The sequence below is a fragment of the Bos grunniens genome, chromosome 12, assembly GCF_055505025.1.
Source record: "Bos grunniens cultivar Pamir isolate PY7600 chromosome 12, Bosgru_T2T1.0, whole genome shotgun sequence".
Lineage (NCBI taxonomy): Eukaryota > Metazoa > Chordata > Mammalia > Artiodactyla > Bovidae > Bos > Bos grunniens.
The window spans coordinates 42,836,042-42,857,519 of record NC_141176.1 but is presented as its reverse complement, the minus strand read 5'-3'; positions in this window follow the sequence as shown (position 1 = coordinate 42,857,519).

Sequence of the window (21,478 nt, the reverse complement as noted above, 5' to 3'; positions counted from 1 at the left end):
TTCTGGTAAATGACCAGTAATATCATTTATTATTAAATTAAAATGTGGGTGATTATTTTCTAGTAAACAAAGTTGTGTTTTAAAAAGGTGGACTTCAACACAATGTTATAATTGTTTTCTGAATAATCTATAATAATGATGACTGATTTATATGAAAATATATTTTGTTAAAATATAGATAGATTGCCTATATATATATCTATATACATATAGAGATGAGTATAATAAAAGTGTGACCAAAGTAATGGAGCTTTAGCTTCAGCTGAATGAATATCAGGGTTGATTTACTTTAGAAGTGAGTGTTTTGATCTCCTCTCAGTCTAAGGGATTCTCAAGCATCTTCTGCATCACCATAGTTCAAAAGCATCAGTTCTTTGGTTCTCAGCCTTATTTATTGTCCAACTCTCACATCCATATATGAGTATTGGAAAAACCATAGCTTTGACTATATGAACATTTGTCAGTAAAGTAATGTCTCTGCTTTTTAATACTCTGTCTTGGTTTGTTACAGCTTTTCTTCCAAGGGCAAGCATTTTTTTTTTTTTTTAATTTCATGGCTACAGTCCATGTCCATAGTGATTTTGGAGCCTGAGAAAATAAAATCTGTCACTGCTTCCAATTTTCTCCTTCATCACTATTTGTCATGAAGTGATGGGACCAAAAACCATGACCTTAGTTTCTTTTTCTTTTTTTAATATTGAGTTTCAAGTCAGCTTTTCACTCTCTTCTTTCATGCTCATCAAGAGGCTCTTTAGTTTCTCTTCATTTTTTGCCATTACAGTGCTATTATCTGCTTGTGTGAGGTTATTGATTTTTTTTTTCCCCTGGCAATCCTAATTCCAGCTTCTGATTCATCCAGCCTGGCATTTCACATGATATATTATGCATAAAAGTTAAATAAGCAGTGTGACAATATACAGCCTTGATGTGAAAGTGAAGATTGTTCAGTCATGTCCAACTCAACTGTATAGTCCATGAAATTATCCAGGTCAGAATATTGGAGTGGGTAGCCTTTCCCTTCCCCAGGGGATCTTCCCAACCCAGGGATCGAGCCCAGGTCTTCTCCATTGTAGGCAGATTCTTTACCAGCTGAGCCACAAGGGAAGCCCAAGAATACTGAAGAGGGTAGCCTACCCCTTCTCCAGCAGGAATTGAACTGGGGTCTCCTGCATTGCAGGCAGATTCTTTACCAACTGAGCTATGAGGGAAGCCCATAGTCTTGGTGTACTATTTCCCAATAGTGAACCAGTCTATTGTTCCATGTCCATTTCTAACCCACATACAGGTTTAACCCACATACAGATTTCTCACAAGATAGGCAAGGTGGTCTGATATACCCATCTCTTTGAGAATTTTCCAACGTTTGTTGTGACCCACATAGTCAAAGGTTTTAGTTTAGTCAGTGAAGCAGAAGTAGATGCTTTTCTAGAATTCTCTTGCTTTTTCTATGATCTAATGGATGTTGAAAATTTGATATCTGGTTCCTCTGCCTTTTCTAAATACACCTGTTAAATCTGGAAGTTCTTGATTCATGTACTGTTGAAGGCTAGCTTGAAGAATTTTAAGCCAAACCTTGCCTGCATGTAAAATTGGAAAAGATTCTGATGTTGGGAAAGATTAAAAGCAAAAGGAGATGGAGATAGCAGAGAATAAGATAGTTGGATAGGATCACTCAATGAGCATGTATTTGAGCAAACTCTGGGAGATAATGGAGAACAGAGGAGCCTGGAGTACTGCAATCCATTGGGTCTGAAAGAGTCAGATACACCTTAACGACTGAACAAGAAAATAATAAAAAAAGTGTATACATATACATTTATACAATTGTTTTTATTTATCTTTACAATGTTCTGTTAGTTTCTGCCATACAAAAATGCAAATAAGTCATAATTATACATATACCCCCCTTGTGTTAATATAGCAAGTTCTCACCACCTATCCATTTACACATGATAATGTATATATGTTGCTGTTGCTTTCTCCATTTGTCTCACTCTCTCCTTTCCTCACTGTGTCCACAAGGCCATTCAATACATGGGCATCTCCATTCCTTCTCTACAGATAGATTTATCAGTACATTTTTCTAGATTCCATCTATATGTATTAATATAAGATACTTGTTTTTGTCTTTCTGTTTCACTCTGTGTAACAGGCTCTGAGTTCATCCACAACACTAGAACTGACTCGAATTTGTTCTTTTTAATGGCTGAGTAATAAGGAAAAAGCAAGAGATTTCCAGAAAAACATCTATTTCTGCTTTATTGACTATGCCAAAGCCTTTGACTGTGTGGATCACAATAAACTGTGGAAAATTCTGAAAGAGATGGGAATACCAGCCCACCTGACCTGCCTCTTGAGAAACCTATATGCAGGTCAGGAAGCAACAGTTAAAACTGGACATGGAATAACAGACTGGTTCCAAATAGGAAAAGGAGTACGTAAGACTATATTGTCACCCTGCTTATTTAACTTATATGCAGAGTACATCATGAGAAACGCTGGACTGGAAGAAACACAGGCTGGAATCAAGATTGCTGGGAGAAATATCAATAACCTCAGATATGCAGATGACACCACCCTTATGGCAGAAAGTGAAGAGGAACTAAAAAGCCTCTTGATGAAAGTGAAAGTGGAGAGTGAAAATTTGGCTTAAAGCTCAACATTCAGAAAACGAAGATCATGGCATCTGGTCCCATCACTTCATGGGAAATAGATGGGGAAACAGTGGAAGCAGTGTCAGACTTTATTTTGGGGGGCTCCAAAATCACTGCAGATGGTGACTGCAGCCATGAAATTAAAAGACGCTTACTCCTTGGAAGGAAAGTTATGACCAACCTAGATAGTATATTCAAAAGCAGAGACATTACTTTGCCAGGAAAGGTCCATCTAGTCAAGGCTATGGTTTTTCCTGTGGTCATGTATGGATGTGAGAGTTGGGCTGTGAAGAAGGCTGAGCACCAAAAAATTGATGCTTTTGAACTGTGGTGTTGGAGAAGACTCTTGAGAGTCCTTGGACTTCAAGGAGATCCAACCAGTCCTTTCTGAAGGAGATCAGCCCTGGGATTTCTTTGGAAGGAATGATGCTAAAGCTGAAACTCCAGTACTTTGGCCGCCTCATGCGAAGAGTTGACTCATTGGAAAAGACTCTGATGCTGGGAGGGATTGGGGGCAAGAGGAGAAGAGGACGACAGAGGATAAGATGGCTGGATGGCATCACTGACCCTATGGATGTGAGTCTGAGTGAACTCCGGAAGTTGGTGATGGACAGGGAGGCCTGGCGTGCTGCGATTCATGGGGTCGCAGAGTCGGACATGACTGAGCGACTGAACTGAACTGAACTGAATATCCCATTGTATATATGTACTACATCTTCTTTATCCTTTCATCTGTCAATGGACATCTAGGTTGCTTCCATGTCTTGGCTATTTGTATATAGTGCTGCAGTGAACATTGGATACATGTGTTCTTGGAAATTGTGGTTTTCTCAGGGTATATAGTAGTGTATATATATAAATTTTATATATAGTGTATATTTTATATACATATATACACTATATATTTATATATACATTTCATATATAGTGTATATATAAAAGTGTGGTTTTTTCAGGGTATACAGTAGTGGGGTTGCTCGGCCATATGGTAGATTTATTTATTTATTTTTAAGGAATCTCTATACTGTTTACCATAAAGTATCAGTTTATATTCCTCCCAACAGTGTGGGAAGTCCTCTTTTCTACACACCCTCTCACCATTTATTATTTGTAGATTTTTTGATGATGGCCATTCTGACAGGTATGAAGTGATAACTCATTGTAGTTTTGATTTGCATTTATCTATTAGAGATGTTGACCATCTTTTCATGTGTTTATTTGCCATCTGTATGTCTTCTTTGGAGAAACGCCTGTTTAGGTCTTCTGCCCATTTTTGATTGGGCTGTTTGTTTTCCTGATATTGAGCTGCATGAGCTACTTATATATGCTGGTGATTAATCCTTTTTCAGATTTTCCCTTTGCAATTATTTTCTCCATTTCTAAGTGTTATTTTTTAATCTTGTTTATCAATTCTTTTGCAGGGCAAAATTTTTAAGTTAAATTAGGTCCTTTTTGCTTATTTTTGTTTTCTATTTTCATTACTCTACAAGGTGGGCCAAAGAGGATATTGCTGTGATTATGTCAAAGTGTTTACAGCCCATGTTTTCCTCTAAGAGCTTCATAGTTTCTGGCCTTATATTTAAGTCCTTAATCTGTTTTGAGTTAATTTTTGTGTGTGGTGTTAGGAAATATTCTAGCTTCATTCTTTTGCATTATAATTGTTTTTGCATCCCACTACATGTTGCATTTGTTGTGCTTTGCCATGTGTTATTTAATTGTTTGATACTTTATAAGTATAGCTTAATTAATTTCTATTGTTTGGAATTATTCTAGATTTTGTGACATATTACAACATATAACCTGTGTTAGAAATGTCCCAGGAGTCACTGAGATACAGTGTTCATCAAAGACAATGATGTGTTATGCAAATTTAATTGCAGTACTGATTGAAATGAGAAAGCCAAGATTTTTTCCTACTTAGTCCCAGTGCTATGCAGTCCCCTAACATCAAGTGGAATCCATCCTGTCTACTCTTCACCATAGATAAGTACGTGTACATGCATGCTGATTAGCTTGTTATTTCTGACTGTGTGTGACCATAGGGACTGTAGCCCACCAATGTGGGATTCGCCAAGCAAAAATACTGAAGTGGGTTGTCATGCTCTCCTCTAGGGGATTTTATTGACCCAGGGATTAAACCCACATCTTAAGTCTCCTGTATTAGCAGGAAGGTTCTTTACATTAGTGTCACCTGGGAAGCCCATAGATAGAAGAGTCTGTGCCAAGGTTGAAGGAAGAAACATGCTTTCAGAGGATTCACAGCTCTACAAAGATAAGAGAGTGCTGAATTTCTACGTGTGGATAGTTCAACTATTATTTTATGCTTTACTGTACTATATTTAGCATTACATATATATATACATATATATAATAAATTATATAATTGTAGTTACATAGTTAATAATAGTTAATTATTTTAAAAGCTAAAATAATAGTTTTAGCTTTTAAAGATAAAATATGTACCTTATTTGCTTGCTGATATTTTCTGACAACACCACCCTAGGGGGAAAAATAATGCAAATTGTGCCTCACACCTGTGATTACATTATTCAGAAGGAAAAGTGGGAGAAATGAAGAAGATAAAAAAAGAATTAAAGAAATATCATTTAATTATTAAATAAAAGTTTTCTTATTATTAATCTAAAATTGGATATCAAAGACCAGTGATTAAGAGAAGTATTTAAAACTGAATGATGCATGCAGACTTATTTTCTGAGCAAAATTACTCAAAATCCAAAAGAAAGAATGCTATTCAGATTGTTTAGTAGGAGAGATTTTGAAAGGAATGCGAACATGTGTATAGACATTTCTTTCTGTCTATAGCATAGTCCTCAACCTTTTCAGCACCAGGAACTGGTTTCATGGAATATATATATATGAAACCATGGAATATATGAAACCAGTGGAATATATGAAACAATGGAACCATTCCATATCTATATATATATATATGTATTCCATGAAAAAAAATATATATATATTTTTTTCTCCCCACAGACTAGGAAGGGGGAACATTTTAGGATAATGCAAGTGCATTGCATTTATTGTGGTATTTATTTCTATTATTATTACACTGTGGTAATGCAGTAATGTGAACAATGGGGAGTGAATGTCAATACAGATGAAGCTTTGGTCACTTGTCCACCATTCTCCTGCTGTGCAGCCTGGTAGTGGTTTGTGGTGTGGGGATTGGGGAAGGTTGGTCTATACCATGTCCCAAAAGTTCAGTCCTGCAGTTGGATTTTGAGATAGTGTAGAATCCTATATTACTTTTTTGGAGCTTTTAGATAAGAGAACTGGGAATAGCAGATAAACCTATTTTACGGCAGTTTTGAAGGATACTTATATAGCTTAGAGTTTCAGAGAAAATATTGCTGGAGACTAAATCCAAGCTATTGTTTATAAAGGAAGCAGTTGCTAGAGCCCTAATGAGACTTTTAGACTGTTGATGAAGATCAAGGCCAGGTGCTGGAGAACTCTTGAGAGTTTCTTGGAATGCAAGGAGATCAAACCAGTCAATCCTAAAGGAAATCAACCCTTAATATTCATTGGAAAACTAATGCTGAAGCTCCAATACTTTGGCCACCTGAAGTGAAGAGCTGACTCATTTGAAAAGACCCTGATGCTGGGAAAGTATAAGGGAAGGCGGTAGCAGAGGTTGAAATGGTTGGATGGCATCATTGACTCAATGGACATGAGTTTGAGTAAACTCGGGGAAATACTGGAGGACAGGGAAGCCTGGAATGCTGCAGTCGATGGGGTTGCAAAGAATCAGACCTGACTGAGCGACTGAACAATAAGAACAGAATCCATATGTATCACATGATATGTTTTTGGCTATGTGATCTAAATTAATTTTATAACAATCAACTTCCTTTTTTTTTTTTTTAATCAACTTCCTTGACCTAGGATTCACCCTCTTTAAATTTCTTTCTGATGTTTAAATTGTTGTTCTTACTCAGTTCCCAACTTTACCATGTTTTATGTCTAGAATGTTTATTGTTGCTCATTCTCACATCTTTGCTCATTTAATCCTAGTTATCCTTTCGGTTTCAGCTTAAAAGGTACTTCTCATTCGAACAATTGCAAATATATGATTAACTATATACAATAATATCTTTAATGTCTATTTTCCACACTTTCCTAAGATATGGAAAGTTTCTTTCTTTTTTGTTTTTTTAGTTTGCTTTTTTTTTTGTAATTTTATTTTATTTTTATGCTTGATTCTCTAATCTCTCCTGAGCATTAAGTACAGTATGTGGAAAATGATATATATATATTTTTTTGTAACATATGTGTGTGTGTTAGTTGCTCAGTTGTGTCTGACTCTTTGCGACCCCATGGACTGTAACCCACCAGATTGTTCTATCCATGGAGTTCTCCAGGCAAGAACACTGGAGTGGGTGCCATTCACTTCTCCCAGGGATATTTCTGACCCAGGGATCAAACTTGGGTCTCCTGCATTGCAAGCACTTTTTTTTTCTTTTTTTAACCTAGTAAGCCATCAGTCAGTTCAGTCGCTCAGTCGTGTCCGACTCTGCGACCCCATGAATTGCAGCACGCCAGGCCTCCCTGTCCATCACCAACTCCCGGAGTTCACTCAAACTCATGTCCATTGAGTTTGTGATGCCATCCAGCCATCTCATCCTCTGTCGTCCCCTTCTCCTCTTGCCCCTAATCCCTCCCAGCATCAGAGTCTTTTCCAATGAGTCAACTCTTTGCAGGAGGTGGATAAAGTACTGGAGTTTCAGCTTTAGCATCATTCCTTCCAAAGAACAACCAGGACTGATCTCCTTTAGAATGGACTGGTTGGATCTCCTTGCAGTCCAAGGGACTCTCAAGAGTCTTCTCCAACACCACAGTTTAAAAGCATCAATTCTTTGGTGCTCAGTTTCCTTCACAGCCCAACTCTCACATCCATACATGACCACTGGAAAAACCATAGTCTGGACTAGACGGACCTTTGTTGGCAAAGTAATGTCTCTGTTTTTTGAATATGCTATCTAGGTTGGTCATACTGAGCCATCAGGGAGGCACTTATGCATATATTATTGTTAGTGATCAAGAGAAAAATGTCACATTGGGATAACTGGGTTTTTCAACTATTGCAACTATCATTATTAAATAAAAGTTATTGCTTTCTATAGACACCTTATTTTTGTGCATTAACATTTTTATAATTTATCAAGACTTTGTTTTCTAGACTAATATACTTACAAAGTCATTTGTACTACCTAACATAAAACACAATGTAAAATATCTTGGAAATTAAGTATGTGAGTTCTTGATGTGTGTTACAGAAAACTGAGAAACAGTAAATGATATCTTCTCTGCTGCTTAGGGGAAAAAAATGGAACTATAGCCAAATATGAAATTACACAAGTTTAAAAAGTGCTTACTAGTTAAACAGAGAAAACATCCACATTTCTTATGTAATAGAAAATGTCTTCAGATAAAACTGTTTAATGTATTTTTGGTGGTAATATAAGTATATGCAAGAATAGGGTTATAAGCAACATTCACATTTGGACATTTGCTCACTAGGACTCAAAGAGGAACAGAACTGAGAAATACTTTTTAAAAAATAATGTAATGAAATAAGTGACTTGGAATTACAATCATTAAAATTAATATATTTAGCGATTATATGACAAGCCAAAATATCAGCAATTATTGAACATCGTCTGTTACTTATAAAGGTGCAAATACATCATACGGTTTATTAATATGTGACTAAGGCATAAAGGAAATGACACTGAAAGGGCTAGAGATAAAGATCTGTGATTTGTAAGGTATTAAGTATTGCCATATTTCAGATAATTTCACCACTTCAGTTTAACATGAAAAATGCTGATTCATAAATAATTTTAAGTATTCATAGAGCTACAACATCGTCTTTTCAGACTATTGTAAATCAAAAGTGAAAAATTTTAAGACCTAATGAGGATAACTTGAAAAGAATATTTATTGTATGCTGTCACAATTTCTTAACTTAGAAAAAAAATGATAGTTCAGCAGTCATCTTTTTATTTTACCAAATCACATTACGTCTTAATCACTTGTGATTTTAGAACATATCACATTCTGCCATGTACTGTGATTAGGTGAATACAAGTTTTTCTCTCTTAATAAATTGTGAACAACTTAAGGAACTGTATCTTACTCATTTTTCACATTACAGAGTACTTTTTAAATGAAAAGGATTAAATATATTTTGAATATTTAAATACAAAAAGAATAGTGTAGAATTAGCAAGATTCCAAGTTGTGTTTAAAATAATGCCACATAAACAGTATTACCTCTTATTTAAATTTAATGAAACTAACCATGACATAGCTCAGTCGGTAAAGACTCTGCCTGCAATGCAGGAGACCCAGGTTCGATTCCTGGGTCAGGAAGATCACCTGGAGAAGGAAATGACAACCTACTCCAGTATTCTTGCCTGGAAAATCCCATGGACAGAGGAGCCTGGCAGGCTACAGTCCACGGGCTCACACGAGTCGGGCACTATTTAGTGACTAAACCACCAAACCACCACAACGGTAACATGAAAAGGCAATTTCATCTTAATGGAAGACAGGGCAAACTCTCATTCTGAAATTAGAATAAGAAGAAAAGTGCCAAGTTCAATGAAAGAAAAAAGAAACATACTAGAGAATGCAAGAATATGCAGGGTGGATACTTCACACTTTAGAAAGAAATATTGGGAAGATAGGGAATTCTTCAAAGTATTAATAGATACACATTCTTTAAAAAAAAAGCAGTGGTCATTTATTTGAACAGATATATAAAAGTAAGTGGATCTAACTGGAAGGAAAGCAGGGGAGGAGATGGTGAAAGAGAAAATCAGAAGATTATGCATTTATACATATATATGCCAGTGCAGGAGATGCAAGAAACTTGGTTCTGGTTCGATCCCTGGGTCAGGAAGTTCCCCTGGAGAAAGAAATGGCTACCCACTTCAATATTCTGGCCTAGGAAATCCCATGGACAGAAGAGCCTGGCAAGCTACAGTCCATAGGATCACAAAGTGTTGGACATGACTTAGCACCTAAGCACACACAGAGATAATTGTGGCTGACAAACTCTTTTGAGATATTTACTATCAACAGAAAGTAAAGGCTAAATATAGACATACCCACTCATGCTGAGAGATATTGAAAGAGAGTGCAAGAGATAGAGACAAACATAGAGAGAGACAAGAGATGGAGACAGAGACAGAGTTTCACATATTTTTATTCCTAGGGATCACCTATGGATTCTAGAGCATTCTCCTGGCTCCTCCTATATATGTTGCTGTTATTCAGTTGCTAGGTTGTGTCTGACTCTTTGTGACCCTGTAGACTGAAGCACTCCAGACTCTCCTGTCCTTCACTATCTCCCAGAGTTTGCTCAAACTCATATCCATTGAGTCGATGATACTACCCAACCATCTCATCTTTTGTCACCCCCTTCTCCTTCTCCCTTTTACATGTTACTTTGCAAATAACTTGTTCAGGAAGAAAACTCATGTTTGGAATATGAATAAAGATCTGCAGTGAAGAGGTAATGGGAACTAAATGAAGATGTAAAATAAAGAAGGGAATTAATAAGATGCAATTTCACTTAAATAACTAGTATCATTTTTTTAAATACCTTTGGTAAAAATATACCAAATGTTTCCCAAGAAATCAAAGGATCTAATAAATAATTACTGCATTTTAAAATTAACAGATGCTAATAAAAGCTAGCATGTAGGTGGAAAAATAGAATAACATTAGATGCAAATTTTAATATATAAGAAAGAAAACCATAGCATAAGATGAAAATCAGCTAGCACCAGTAAGGGAAGAAAATGTGTAAGAAAAGCAAAGCCATATTGATAATAACAGAAAAAGGTAGTAGGGAAGATAGAAATATTTAAAAATGCAATCTAACTCGATGGGCGTGAGTCTGGGTGAACTCCGGGAGTTGGTGATGGACAGGGAGGCCTGGCATGCTGCGATTCATGGGGTCACAAAGAGTCAGACACGACTGAGCGACTGAACTGAACTGAATGCAGACAGACATGCAAAAGAATCTTGAGAAATTGGACAAAAGTAAAATGACGAAGAATTATAAAACTGTGCATTCATCACAGAATGCACATACTTTGGCTTGACTAAGGGACTTATTAGTTCGGCACTTAAATCATTTCAACAAAATTAAAGTAGTTAAACAAATGATAAAAATAAAAAAATAAAAAGCAAGACAGGAGGAAGATTTTAGTAAGCTTATAAAAAATATGCAATGAATTGAAAAGAAAACCTTCAGATTTCACAAATAATTTTAAAGTACTTATTTGACTAATAATTTAAAAGCAACAATAACTAGATAAATAATTAGCAATATAGTCAGGTTACAGGAAAACATAAATTAATAAATCAAGAGATCAAAACACACTGGTACCAAGATATACAAAATGTTAAATAAAAAAAACAAGAATAGACATCCATTCCCAGCTACATTGTTTCAAATTCTAGTTGGCATAAATGATTATTTTTTAATATTATATTGTTAGTGCTTATTTTTGTAACATAATGTCTCAGTTATTATTTCTTGAGCTTTTTGTCCTGAAATTCATTTTATTAATTTTAAACTAACCATTTTTGTTTTGTGTAGAGAGGAAATGTATTCTAATTTCTATCTTTGAACATTTATAAATTCCTTTAAAAATATATACAACTAGGTATAGTCTGAAGAGTATTTGGGGCCAAAATTAACCTCAGAGTACACTTCTTTTATTGAGGAAGATTCAAAGTGACAAAAAAAAAAAAAAAAAACTGCTCTAAGAAAATTAGATTTTGTATTTTGAGCCCCTTTTGAACATATCAAAATTAATAATTTAACATCATGTGTTTAACTAATTGCATTTGATTAAATGTTCAGATTTATTACCAAGTCCATGAAAATAAGAAAGCCATAAGGTAGAGCAGAAATTTAATGTCTGTACAGTTTAAAGGACCTGTTTTTAAACACTGGATCATTCTCTATCTTTGAGAAGTTAGAAATAACTTTTTAAAATTATTTATTTATTTTAATTGGAGGGATAATTATTTTACAGTATTGTGATGGGCTCTGCCATACACCAACATGAATCAGCCACAGGCATACGTGTCCCCTCCCCTCTGAATACCCCCTCTCACCTTCAACCTCACCCCATTCCTCAAGATAGTCACAGAGCACTAGCTTTTGTTTCCCCATGTCATACATCAAATTGAGGGAAGCAGCTTTTAATTTTTATTTAGTCTCACCGTTTTTATCTTTCTCATTGACTATTATGGTAATTAAAAATTCAGCTTTTGTAAATATTTTACTATAGTGAATAATTTAGTATGACTTTAAAAATGTGAGGTAATTGAGTTAATAGTTTTGAAAAGGTAATCTATTTTCTATGGTGTTCTATTTTAAAACTATGTTGTAGTATTGCTCAATACTTTCACAATAAGAAGCAATATCACATTTCTTTACCAACCAGTAAAGCCCAGTAACCTATTTAAGAGTTCAGAGTAAGGCTTTGGGTTCACTTTGGTCCCAGAAAATATTCATGATGTGGTCTGTGATTATATGTAGCTACTGACAACTTCTCAAATCTGATGAAACAAGGAGAGAGCAGTTGTCCCCAGAGGTCTCAGAAAGTAAAACTTCTTTGTTCTTCGTGAAAGTATTAGCAATCTCACAGGAAAGGTGAAGGCCTATCATCCTCTAAAAATGAATTCATGCAAAGGGTATGGATGGGAAATGCAGTAAAGTGTTTATTACTATAGAGTGACTATTCTTTAAGGGTAAAAAAAAACAAAAAACTTCTATAAAGTCTTCAAGTTGAAATATTTCAGAAATATTAAGCATCAAAACTATCACATCATTAGGTAAGGTAAACATTTGTTAATAAGCTTCTTCTTTCAAATTGTTACATTTATTTAAAATCCAATTATAAGTAAAAGAATGGGACAATCTCCTGATGATAAACTCCATTTTAACCCATAATCCCTTGAAATAAGATTGTCAGTATAAAGTATATAGAAGTCACAGCTTTCTGAGATTATAAATTCATCAAAAGAAAATAAATTTTATCTCAGTGGTACTAAGTTAACTTTAGTTACATGCTACAAAAAATGATACAAAGTCTACTATTTTAATAAAATAATTATCTAAAGAAATATATATATATATGTGGTCATATCAGTTCAGTTCAGTTCAGTCGCTCAGTCGTGTCTGACTCTTTGCAACCCCAATGAATCACAGCACGCCAGGCCTCCCTGTCCATCACCCACCCCTGGAGTTCACTCAAACTCATGTCCATCAAGTCGGTGATGCCATCCAGCCATCTCATCCTCTGTCATCCCCTTCTCCTCCTGCCCCCAATCCCTCCCAGCATCAGTGTCTTTTCCAATGAGTCAACTCTTTGCATGAGGTGGCCAAAGTATTGGAGTTTCAGCTTCATCATCAGTCCTTCCAATGAATACCCAGGACTAATCTCCTTTAGGATGGACTGGTTGGATCTCCTTGCAGTCCAAGGGACTCTCAAGAGTCTTCTCCAACACAACAGTTCAAAAGCATCAATTCTTTGGCCCTCAGCTTTCTTCACAGTCCATCCCTCACATCCATACATGAGCACTGGAAAAACCATAGCCTTGACTAGACGGACCTTTATTGGCAAAGTAATATCTCTGCTTTTCAATATACTATCTAGGTTGGTCATAACTTTCCTTCCAAGGAGTAAGTGTCTTTTAGTTTCATAAATGATCAAAATATACTTTTTATATTTGGTTTTGATCCAAAGTTCTTGGCTTACAGCTTCCAAAACTCTTTGTTGTTGTTCAGTTACTCAGTTGTATCCTATACTTTGTGATGCATAGACTGCATCAAGCCAAGCTTTTCTGTCCTTCACCATATCCTGGAGATCACCCAAACTCACATGCATTGAGTCGGTGATGCCATGCAACCATCTCCTCTGTCATCAACTTCTCCACCTGCCTTCAATCTTTCCCAGCATCATGGTATTTTCCAATGAATTGGCGCTTCTCATCAGGTGGCCAAAGTATTGAAGCTTCAGCTTCAGCATCAGTTCGTCCAATGAGTAATCAGGACTGATTTTCTTTAGGGTTGAGTGGTATGAATTCCGTGCGGGAAAGGTCAGCTTTTTCACTGTCCTCTGTCACTTTCATCAAGAGGCTCTTTAGTTCCTCTTCACTTTCTGCCATTAGGGTGGTGCCATTTGTAGAGTTGAAATTATTGATATTTCTCCCCACAATCTTGATTCAGCCTGTTTCATACAGCCTAGCATTCCCCATGATGCAATCTGCATATAAACAGGGAGACTCCTTTCCCAAATTTGAACCAGTCCATTGTTCCATGTCTGGTTCTAACTGTTGCTTCATGACCTGCATTCAGGTTTCTCTGGAGGCAGATAAGGTGGCTTGGTATTACCATCTCTTGAAGAATTTTCCACAGTTTGTTGTGAACCATACAGTCAAAGGTTTTAGCATAGTCAATGAAGCAGAAGTAGATGTTTTTTTCTGGAATCCCCTACTTATGCTGCGATCCAACAGATATTGGCAATTTGATCATGGTTCCTCTGCCTTTTCTAAATCTAGCTTGTACATTTGAAAGTTCTTGGTTCACATACCGTTGAAGCCTAGCTTGGAGAATTTGAGCATTACCTTGCTAGTATGTGAAATGAGTGCAATCATGAGGCAGTTTGAACATTCTTTGGCACTGCCCTTCTTTGGGACTGGAATGAAAACTGATCTTTTCCAATTCTGTGGTTTCTACTGTGTTTTCCAAAATTGCTTGCATATTGAGTGCAGCACTAACAGCATATTTTAGGATTTTAAATAGCTCAGCTGGAATTTCATCACCTCCACTATTTTTGTTCATAGTCATGCTTCCTAAGGCCCACTTGACTTCACACTCCAGGATGTACTGGCTTTAGGTGAGTGTTCACACCACCGTCATTATCTGGGTCATGAAGATATTCTTTGTATATTCCTTCCAGCTCTTCTTAATATTTTCTGCTTCTGTTAGGCCCATACAGTTTCAGTCCTTTATTGAGCCTGTCCCCAATCCCTCCCATCATCAGGGTCTTTTCCAATGAGTCAACTCTTCGCATGAGGTGGCCAAAGTATTGGAGTTTCAGTTTCAGCATCAGTCCTTCCAATGAACACCCAGGACTGATCTCCTTTAGAATGGACTGGTTGGATCTCCTTGCAGTCCAAGGGACTCTCAAGAGTCTTCTCCAACAACACAGTTTAAAAGCATCAATTCTTTGGTGCTCAGCTTTCTTCACAGCCCAACTCTCACATCCATACATGACCACTGGAAAAACCATAGCCTTGACTAGATGGACCTTTGTTGGCAAAGTAATGTCTCTGCTTTTGAATATGCTATCCATGTTGGTCATAACTTTCCTTCCAAGGAGTATTCGTCTTTTAATTTCATGGCTGCAGTCACCATCTGCAGTGATTTTGGAGCCCAAAAAAATAAAGTTTGGCACTGCTTCTACTGTTTCCCCATCTATTTCCCATGAAGTGATGGAACCAGATGCCATGATCTTCATTTTCTGAATGTTGAGCTTTAAGCCAACTTTTTCACTCCCCTCTTTCACTTTCATCAAGAGGGTTTTTAGTTTCTCCCCATTTTCTGCCATAAGGGTGGTGTCATCTGCATATCTGAGGTTATTGATATTTGTCCTGGCAATCTTGATTCTAGAATTTCCTAAATACTGTACATGAATTAAAAATATTTTTTTCATGTTAATGACGTGGCTTCTGGAAAACCTTCAAGAATAGGGGCTGGTTACCAATGAAACCGAACAAGGGATTAGAATTTAACCACACCCCTTACACATCCCACCCACCTCCAGAGAAAAGAGTGAAAGAAAGTGAAAATGTTAGTGGCTCAATTGTACTTGACTCTGCAACTTCATGGACTAGAGCCAGGAAGTCTCCTCTGTACATAAAATACTCCAGGCAAGAATACTGGAGTGGGTTGTTATTCCCCTCTCCAAGGGATATTCCTGACTCAGGGATGGAAACTGGATCTCTTGAACTGCAGGCAGGTTCTTTACCACTGAGCCACCATGGAACTCAAGGAAAAGAGAGGAGTCCAAAATTGAGTTCAGTAACCAACAGACAATAATTTAATTAACAATGGCTCCATTAAAATTCTAAAAGGATGGGTTCAGAAAGCTTCCTGATTGCTAAATATGAGGTTTGTGAAGAATGCTATTCACTGAAAGGGAATGGAAGCTCTGCTCTCCTTCCTTGATATTTGTACTCTGCATCTCTTCCACTTGGCTGTTCTTGAGTTATATCCTTTGATAATAACTCAGTATTCTTTTGTGTAACCATCTCGTGCTGTTGGAAGAGGGTGTTTGCTATGACTAGTGCAATCTCTTGGAAAAACTTGGTTAGCCTTTGACCTGCTTCATTTTTTTTGTTTGTTTGTTTGTTTTTGGCTTGCTTCATTTTGTACCCCAAGGCCAAACTTGCCTGCTACTCCAAGTGTCTCAGCAAATTTGTAAAATTAAGCAGTGGTCACAGGATGGGAAAAAGTCAGTTTTCATTCCAATTCCAAAAGCCATTGCCAAAGAATGTTCAAATTACCTTAAAATTGTACTCATTTCACATTCTAGGAGGTAATGCTCAGAATCCTCTAAGCTAGGCTTCAACAGTGAACCATGAACTTCTAGATGTTCAGGCTGGATTTAGAAAAGGCAGAGGTACCAGAGATCAAATTGCCAATATCTGTTGGGTCATAGAATAAGCAAGGGAATTCCAGAAAAACATCCATTTCTGCTTCACTGACTATGCTAAAACCGTAGACTGTATGGCTCACAACAAACTGTGGGGAATTCTTCAAGGGAAGGGATTACCAGACCACCTTGCCTGCCTCCTGAGAAATTTGTGTGGAGTTCAAGAAGAAACAGTTATAACTGTACATGGAACAACAGATTGGTTCCAAACTGGGTAAGCAGTACATTGAAGCTGTATATTGTTACCATGCTTATTTAATTTATATGCAGAGTGCATCATGGGAAATGCCAGACTGGATGAAAGCTAAGCTGGAATCAAGATTGTGGGGAAAAATACCAATAAACTCAGATATGCAGATGACACCACCCTAATGGCAGAAAGTGAAGAGGAACTAAAGAGACTCTTGATGAAGATTAAGGAGGAGCATGGAAAAGCTGGCTTAACACTCAACATTCAAAAATTGAAGATTGTAGCATCTAGTCCCATCACTTCATGGCAAATAGATGGGGAAACAATGGAAATAATGATAGATTTTATTTTACTGGGCTCCAAAATCACTGTGGAAGATGACTTCAGCCATGAAATTAAAAGACACTTGCTCCTTGGAAGAAAAGCAATGACAAACCTAGACAGAGTATTAGAAATCAGAGACATCACTTTGCCAAGGTGTATATAGTCAAAGGTATGGTTTTTCCAACCGTCATGTACAAATGTGAGATTTGCATCATAAAAAAGTCTTAGCCCCAAAGAATTGATGCTTTTGAAGTGTGGTGCTTGAAAATACTTATGAGAGTTCCTTGGACTGCAAGGCAATCAAACCAGTCAATCCTAATGGAAATCAATCCTGAATATTCATTGAAAGGACTAATGCTGAAGCTGAAGCCCCAAAACTTTAGCTACCTGATGGCAAGTGCTGACTCTTTGGAAAAGTCCCTGATCCTGGAGGAGACTGAGGCAAGAGGAGTAGGGGGCAACAGAGGATGTGATGGCATCATTGACTGACTGGACAGGGGTTTGAGCAAACTTTGGGAGATAGTGAAGGACAGGGAAGCCTGGCATTCTGCAGTCCAAGTGGTGGCAAAAAGTGTGACACAGCTGCACAATTGAGCAACAACAACCTTATTGTTCTCCATAGCAACTGCAATAGCAAATAATATTCAGCAATTAGATTCATAGAATAAAACAACTTCTGGAAAGTAAGGTTTATTTCAGCATCAGTTGAAGCTGTTATCATAACATCAAGTGAAAGAAAAATGGCAAAACTGACTCCTGTAGAAAAAATAAGTAAAAGGTCAAAACCTATACTAATATTAATAGAATTGAAGCAGTAAAATATAAGAGATATAAAATGGTCAAAATAAGAACCAGCTACACGTTAATTTTTAACATATTCTTACTTGTAAAATATGAATATTATTTAAGGTGGAGTTGCTCAGAAATTGCGCAACTTTTATGTAAATATACCACTAATTTCAATGCCATTTAAATTTTATTAATAAGAATGCTTTGCAAACATTTCACTCACATTTGGATAATTTTTTTTTTCTTTTATTTGCCTCCATTCCCTATTATCACTTCCTCTGGTCTGTCTTTTATGTTCTTGACAATGTGATATACATTATAAACATTTCTTTCCTTAATGTTCTGATAACACTACATACATAACTTATAAAATCATTTAAGTTATTAAGTATTATTATCATTTCCATATTTTGCTCTTAAAACAGTATTAGAGAATATTGACAACCTATTCAAGTCTATACAATGTGTATATAAATGAAACTAGGATTCAAATTCTTTCTTATTCAAACCTATATTTGACTCTATCTCTGCTTAGAAATACATTTTAGTCAGTGCAAAAATATTTAAGTACTAAAATATGTTGATGAAAAGTGAAAATAATTTATTATATAAACTTCTCTTAACTCATGCATTCACATTCTGACATTATCATATGAATTTGAATTTAACTATATAAAGAATGCTAAATGTCAATATCCTCAAGTATTTGAATAGTAAGAAGATTCATACTGCTGTTTGTTAAAGAGTAGCAACAGTGGTATTTCTGAAGAAAAATAGTGGTACATAAGTAGAAGCAAGAAATCTTTCTGGTATTGAAAGAAAAAATAATGGCATCCAGAAAACTGAAGTATCAGTATAATTACCACTAAAGGAAAAATATACTTAATTACTAAGGCTGAATGGAAGCAGGTTTCATAAAGCTTTCTATGATTATAGACTAGTATTACTTCCAATAAAATAATTACAAATTAAGAAGTTTTTACAATATATATCATTATGCCAAGTGTATATGCAGGTATGCATATACTAAGATCCTTATTAAATATTATTATGTTTATATGTTTATGCTTATATTTTTCACTTACTCATAGCATCACTTCAATAGCATAAGAAAGGAATAGTAAAGTTTGAGACACATGCGGCTTCCAAAGTGGGGAAGCATTCATTTTCAATCAATAATCAATCTATTATTTAAAAAATGTATATTTTTTCCTACGCTTTGACTCCCTCGTAATAATAAGCATTTAAATAAAACATAAAACCATACGTTGTATTTGGAAGCTCATGAGGTTTTATAAACACAGTTGTAATCATTAGTGTTTGGCTATAAAAACATACTATTTATGATCAAATGACATATTGCCATGATAACTTGTCAGAGAATTGATAAGAAAATATACACTTAGTTCTCTCTGTTTTAAAAAGACATTGAATGATTTCACAGTATTTTGGGTATCTTCCACATTTTTTCTGGGCATCATCCACAGTAAGAACAATGCCTAGTGCAAACCTTTGCTTAGTAAAATATTCACTGAGAAACCAAAAAAAAAAAAAACAAACAAGTCAAACAGATTGTTATACTTGTCTTTACTTATTGATGCTTGAATGATATTTGAGCTTTCTTTAAAAACATAATTTTATTATTTATGTAATTACTTTTGTCTGTGCTAGGCCTTCATTGTTATGCAAACTTTCTCTAGTTGCAATACTCGGGCTTCTCTTTGTGGTGGCTTTTCTTGCTGCAGAGCATGGGCTCTAAGGTGTGCAGATTCAATAGTTGCATCACATGGGCAATTCCTGGGATCTAGAACACAGGCTCAACAGTTGTGGCACTCAGTTACTTCTTGGCGTGTAGGATCTTCCTGGATCAGGGAATGAAATTGTGTCTCCTGCATCGGCAGATGGATTCTTCACCACTGAGTCACCAGGGAAAACCGCCATTTGAGTCTTATTTGCAGAAAATTTTGATAGACTGTCTGCCATATTTTAAAAGCAGAATGATATATTTTATTTATGTTACTTTAACTGACTATATCCCTATATATATACAAATATACACTGACTTCTACTATAAAAAATTCCTAAAGAGCCCAGTTCAGTGGGTGCAATTCCTATTGTCAATTGTGTCTTACACCACATAGTCACTGTTGAGCTTCTCAAGGATGCCAATCTTTTATCATAATATTTTTAATTCATTAATAAAGTCCTTTAGATCTTCTTAGGGAAGAGAGCCAGAGGTTTGGTTTTCTTTTCTTTCCTTTTCTCTCATATTTTTTTCTAAGCTGCCTATCATTTTAAGACCCTGATCTCCTTTCTCAGATCAGATCAGATCAGATCAGTTGCTCAGTCGTGTCCGACTCTTTGTGACCCCATGAATCACAAGCACGCCAGGCCTCCCTGTCCAGTACCAACCCCCGGAGTTCACTAAGACTCACGTCCATCGAGTCAGTGATGCCATCCAGCCATCTCATCCTCTGTCGTCCCCTTCTCCCCTTGCCCCCAATCCCTCCCAGCATCAGAGTCTTTTCCAATGAGTCAACTCTTCGCAGGAGGTGGCCAAAGTACTGGAGTTTCAGCTTTAGCATCATTCCTTCCAAAGAAATCCGAGGGCTGATCTCCTTTAGAATGGACTGCTTGGATCTCCTTGCAGTCCAAGGGACTCTCAAGAGTCTTCTCCAACACCAAAACTGAAATCAGATTGATTATATTATTTGTAACCAATGATGGAAAAGCTCACAGTCAGCAAAAACAAGACCAGGGGCTGACTGTGGCTCAGATCATGAACTCCTTGTTGCCAAATTCAGACTCAAACTGAAGAAAGTAGGGAAAACCACTAGATCATTCAGGTATGATGTAAATCAAATCCTTTACGATTATACAGTGAAAGTGAGAAATAGATTCAAAGGAATAGATCTGATGGACAGAGTGACTGAAGAACTATGGATCGAGGTTCATGATATTGTATAGGAGGCATGGATCAAGACCATCCCCAAGAAAAAGAAAAGCTAAAAGGCAAAATGGTTGTCTGAGAAGGCTTTACAACAGCTATGAAAAGAAGAGAGGTGAAAGGCAAAGGAGAAAATGTAAGATATATTCATTTGAATGAAGAGTTCCAAAGAATAGTAAGGAGAGATAAGAAAGCCTTCCTCAGCTATCAATGAAAAGAAATAGGGGAAAACAATAGACTGGAGATCTCTTTAAGAAAATTAGAGATATGAAGGGAACATTTCATGCAAAGATGGACACAAGAAAGGACAGAAATGGTATGGAACTAACAGAAGCAGGAGATATTAAGAAGAGGTGGCAAGAATACACAGTAGAATATATATATAAAAAAAAATCTTCATGACCCAGATAATCATTATGGTGTGATCACTCAGCTAGAGCCAGACATCCTGGAATGTGAAGTCAAGTGGGCCTTAGGAAGCACCACTACAAAGTTAGTGGAGGTGGTGGAATTCCAGTTGAGCTATTTCAGATCCTAAATGATGATGGTGCTGCATTCAATATGCCACCAAATCTGGAAAACTCAGCAGTGGCCACAGGACTGGGAAAGGTTAGTTTTCATTCCAATCCCAAAGAAAGGCAATGCCAAAGAATGCTCAAACTACTGCACAGTTACACTCATCTCACACGCTAGCAAAGTAATGCTGAAAATTCTCCAAGCCAGGCTTCAACAGTAGGTGAACCATGAAATTCCAGATGTTCAAGCTGTATTTATAAAAGGCAGAGGAAGAGGAGATCAAA